Here is a 5,952-nt window from a genome sequence, read left to right on the forward strand (position 1 = left end):
AGAACCAAGATAGAGAGAGAGAATTAGCACTTTTCATAATTTTCAAACAGAAAGGTAGAGAGAAACATAAATAATAGCAAAAGAAAATGAGATGTAAAGAGGAAATAGAAATAGTCACATGAAATATATATATATGGGAAAGTAGACAAGAGAGACAGAGAGTAAGCTGAGATATTAGTATTTTTCTCTTGATGTTAAAGCAAAGGAGAGGTAGAGAGAGACAGAGATATTCTAGGAGAGAATGATATGCAGAGATGGATTTCTCCATTATATTTGATACATGAAGGGGAAGAGGAGAGAGAGATACTTGCAGAGGAACTCAGGCACTGGGTTGGGCCTCTGCTTCTGAGGTTCTCACTTTCATGCAAGACTTCACCAGGCTTTTCAGGCCCTTTCTTGTGATGCTTCTTCTCCTAGCTCATACCTTCCTTCTTCCTCTCTCTCTCATGCCCCAGAACTAGAATCTCAGCTCTCCAACCTCATCATTATGATACGTTCATTATGATTATGATGCCAATGATGCCTTTATGATGATTACGATAACGATAATGTCGAGAATGATGATACTTTGGATAATGATGACATATCGATGATGATAGTGATGATGACGAAGAAGATAATTACGATAATGATGTTATATTGATGACGACAATGACGATAGTTATGAAATGATGTTCTATTGGTTACGACGATTAAGATCCTTGCGATAATTATGTTATATTGATTACGAGAATGTTGATTTATTGATCATGATGATGATGAAGATCATTGCGATAATGATGTTATATTGATTACGAGAATGTTGATTTATTGATCATGATGATGACGAAGATAATTACGATAATTATGTCATAGTGATTACGACGGTGATGATTTATTGATCGTGATGATGATGAAGATAATTACGATAATTATGTCATAGTGATTACGACGGTGATGATTTATTGATCATGATGATGATGAAGATAATTACGGTAATTATGTTATATTGATTACGACAATGATGATATACTGATCATGATGATAATTACAATCTATTGATCACGATAATGATAGTAAATCGATGATGAAGATGATAATTACGATAATGATGTCATATTGATTACGACAATGATGATATATAGATGATAATGATGATGGTAATTACGATAATGATGTTCTATTGATTACGACAATGATTATATATTGATGATGATGATGATATTTACGATAATGATGTTCTATTGATTACGATAATGATTATATATTGATGATGATGATGATAATTACGATAATGATGATTTATTGCAATGATACGATGAAAACGACGGTGGTGATGATATGATGAAAACGATGACAACGAAAATAAAAAGAGTAGGGTTTTGTGCAGAAGAAGAAAGAACATAATGATGTTATGAGGATTAGGATGATGATGGCAGAGGAGAGTAGGGTTTTACGCAGTAGAAGAACAACATAATAATGATATGAGGATAAAGATGATGATGATTATAGATGTACCGTCCGACACAAGAAGAAGAAGAGCATAATGATGATGATGGAGAAGATAGAGTTTTGCGCGAGCAATAGCATCTTCCAGAACCAGAAGAACATAAACAATATGATGATGATAATGGCGATGCTGATAATGATGATAATGATGATGATGATGATGGATAAGAGAAAGGTTTTGCATACGAGGGATTCCAAGCGATCAATTCTCCAAATGAAGGCTGACATCGCCGCTCTTGTTTGCAGCGATGCTCTGCTCTACAGTCGGACCTTCCCATGTAACTTGGGCTAGAAGAGGCAGGGACACGTGGAGGATTTGTAGCCTTCTTACTGTCGTGGCAAATGAAGATGAGGACACGTCATCTGAATGTGATCCCACTTAAAACAAACTCCTATCAGCCATCATGGAGAGGCTTAGGACGGATGACGTAATAGGACGGACAGGACGGCATTTTTCGTCTCCAAATAGTCGGAGTCTCTGTTGTTGGACGGATGAGGGATCGTCATCGGTTTAGTGCAGGGACGCGGACGGGACGATTTTCTCATGCCCAGATGAAAAAATCGTCCCGTCCGCGAGATTGGACGAAAACCAGGACGGAAATTCATCTGGGGACGAATGAACGGGACGGTTTTCTATTGTTCCGTCTGGAGGTCTCAGACGATGGACAGTAGGGGATGGGCGAAAAACCGTTGGATTCGCTTTCGACGGTTGAGATCTTGCCACGTGGCATCGCTCAATCAATTCCTTGACATTTTGCACCAAAGTCCTTGCTTTTTCATGCGCAAAAATTGACGCCGCCCAAAAGTAATCGTACATATGTCCCTCTGCTTTCTCTCTCCTCCATATTTCCAAAAAAACCTAGAAAAGTGTATTAAGAATTTTAAACGTGATTTTTTTCGTCCCAGATGAGGGACGGGATGGTTTTTCTCCGGACGGGACGAAACTGGCAAAATCGGGACCAGACGATCTTTTTCTTCAATGGACGAATCGCTGGATGGGAAAGTTTGTATGAAATTGAAATATCCGGATGTCGAAAGGGACGATCTTCGTCCCGTCCTGTCCATCTTCCACATCCAGGGCGATCTGAAACTATAGTCATCAGTTCTGTATATATCATTATCCGTCATCACACGGAGCAATGGATGGATGACTGATGATGGTGATGGACTTGCGATGACGAATAGATGATGAACAACGACATGGACAACAACCATTAATGAAGAGGAAGATGACCAACAATAAAGGGGAGGATGACCGATGCAGATGCCGGCAAGGGCAGGGAGACAACCATCAATGACGAGGAATACAACCAACAACAATAGGGATGATGAGTGATGCAGATGTGGATGATGATGATGACCATAGGGATGATGACAGAAAATGAGGAAGAGTAATGATGATGACAGGACGATGACCGACTACGACGACAATGATGGAGAAGGCGACTAACGACAATGGGACGATGACCAATGACAACGAGACTACTATTGACGATGGGGATGATGATCATCGATGACATCAGACGAGACTGCCGACAAAGGGACGGCGACTGTCGAGGAGGACAGAGACGGTTGACGCGAGTGTTGTTGACCATCAAGGACAGAGACTAAGACCATGGATGATTGGGATGGTGATAGTCTTGGATGACTAAATGCCACCATGACACGCAAGCTGGTCACCCCATTAATGCACCATATATGCTTAGCATATGTGTAGCATTTGTCGGAAATTCTCACTTTTTGTGTGTGCAAACCAACACTACAGATGTGCACAACCAATGTGAGAATTGGGCAGTCAAGCCTAGATTCTGGTGCCCTTGGAGATTCCATCTTCTTAACCTACATATATTGAGAAGTCAGTTCCATGTCTCCCTGTCGTTCAACCCTTACCTTCCAATGTTATTATGAAGTTGGGTCAAATCAATGACTAAATAAATGGACTTATCACCTGTGTACTGTAATTCATGAGATCAGGAAGCATATTGAGGTGGTATGAGTGTAGGACTCATGTCACTATCTTTTTGTGATAATATCATACAAAATATAATTATATATTGTCTGAATTCATAGGAGAAGTTTGCGGACATCATCACGAATATTATTATTAAGTTGGGTTAAATCAATGACTAAAAAATGGACTTATCACCTATGTAATGTAATTCACGAGAGCAGGAAGTATATTGATGTGGTATGAGTGGACTCATGTCACTATCTTTTTGTGATAATATGATAAAAATATAATTATTTATTTTCTGATTTCAATGGAGAAGCTTGTGGACATCATCACGAATGTTATTATTAAGTTGGGTTAAATCAATGACTAAATAAATGGACTTATCACCTATGTAATGTAATTCATGAGAGCAGGAAGCATGTTTAGGTGGTATGAGTGTAGGACTCATGTCATTATATCTTTGTGATACTATGGTACAAAATATAATTATTTTTTGTATGTTCTCATGGGAGAAGTTTGTGGACATCTTAACAAAGAGCATGCCTGGATGGCCTACAAATCACTTTGCATCAAGCTAGGTGTGATCAACATCTAAACTATATAGCTTGAGGGTGAGTATGAAAGTCACTATCCACAAACACACTTTCTCTCCCTGTCCATCTATTTATATACTGTGTTTAGTCATCCTTGTATAAACAATAAGGATTTTTCAAGTAATAACTTACCATCAGATATTCCTTCCGCTTGTTTTTGAAAAATTAATAGCTAATTGAAAATTTCTCAGTTTTATGAAAACCCAACAATGTGACACAAAACATTAATTTATTAGATGCATTTGAAATATGTATTTCATTCAAATAACAAAAAAAAATTCAGGGTATATTATTTTGTCATAAAATACCATATATTCAATATCTTATAAGGAAATATTTCTTCTATTTTTATCTCAAATTTATGTTAGCTTCTTCGTGATATATTTAATTATTACTTTGATATCCGACATCTGACACTGATATCCGATATGTCAGCCATCAAAAAATGGATATATGTCCCTGATATCTGATATCATCATCCAACCCTTGAGACGATGACGTATGCAGATATAGGGATGGTTAACGGTATTAGATATCAGTTCTGCATGCGCTAGGGTTCGGCAAGTGTCATCCGTCACGTCATGCGTCACTGTGGCAGAAATGTGAAGGATGACATGACGGTGATGGTGATGGTTTTAGGCATACGTGACAGTGACGGTGACGGATGACGGAGGGCGTATGATGGGGACGTGACAGTGACGGGGAGCCCAGGATGTGTAACGTGACGGAACGACCGTCACAGATGACGGCCGTGACGTTATTTCTAAATACATTTAAAAAATGTTCGCAGGATCTTGGCGATGTAGAGCTTCTCGTTGTCGTGGAGGTTGATGAGAGAGAGCGAACGAGCCACAAATAGAGAGAGAGAGAGTTCATGGGAGAGAGAGATAGAAAGATATAGCGAGAGGGAGAGCGAGCAAGAGACAAATAAAGATAGCAAGAGAGACAACGAGCGAGCGAGTGAGAGAGGGAGAGATCAACAGAGAGAGGGAGGCACATAGGACGAACCAGAGAAAAAATAAAGACAAAAAGGCACAGAGAGAGAGAGAGAGCGAGAAGGGAAAAAGACCGACCAAGAGAGCGAGAGAGGAGCATGAGAGGGAGATGAACAGAGAGAAAGAGGGAGAAAGACTGACCGACTTGCGTCTTCTCGTCGTCTCAATCTCCTCCCACCACCCCTTCTCGGCCAGCAGGTTCGTCACCGTCACGTAATACCTGGCCGTGCTGGACCGCGCGCGCACTGCTTCGAGCCCTGGACTCGAGCCCCAGCCCCAGCCCGGCCTCCCTGCCCACCCGGAACGCCCAGGTCAGCCGCCCCCACATCCCCTCCCCGAACGAGGGTTTTCTCACGTCATCGGTGACGGTGACGCCGTCACGGTGACGTGGACGTGGCGGGACGCCCAATGGAGAAAATCGTGACATAACGTGACGGTTTTTTTGTATATGCTGGGACGCGTGATGGGACAGTGACGTGACAAAAATTTTGTCATGTTGCTATCAATCACGTCCCGTCATCCGTTCCGTCACGTCCGGGGCGTCACGTCGTGGACGTACCATTCCCTAGTATGTGCTTCCCCACATACATGCATGTGTGAGCACACATGCATGTGAGCCCGACCTCAACCCTTGACTGGGGAGATAATCATCATATAATTTTTTGAATAATTTAGGAATCTGATTTAATTTTAAAATCAATTCATTTTCTCTCCAAAAGGGGCAGAATGAATAAAAATGGCCAACCAACTACAGAGGGAATTATATCAGGGCCAGATTTCTAAGATCTAACATTTTCTTTAATTTCTGAATAATCTAAATAGATAAGAGGCAGAAACTAAATTTCAGGGAAGAGAAGGGTTAAAATAAATACACAGAAGCATATATATAAAACGCTCTGGACTTGAACGGAGGACAAGAACA

The sequence above is a fragment of the Wolffia australiana genome, chromosome 9 (assembly GCF_029677425.1).
Source record: "Wolffia australiana isolate 7733 chromosome 9, ASM2967742v1".
Lineage (NCBI taxonomy): Eukaryota > Viridiplantae > Streptophyta > Magnoliopsida > Alismatales > Araceae > Wolffia > Wolffia australiana.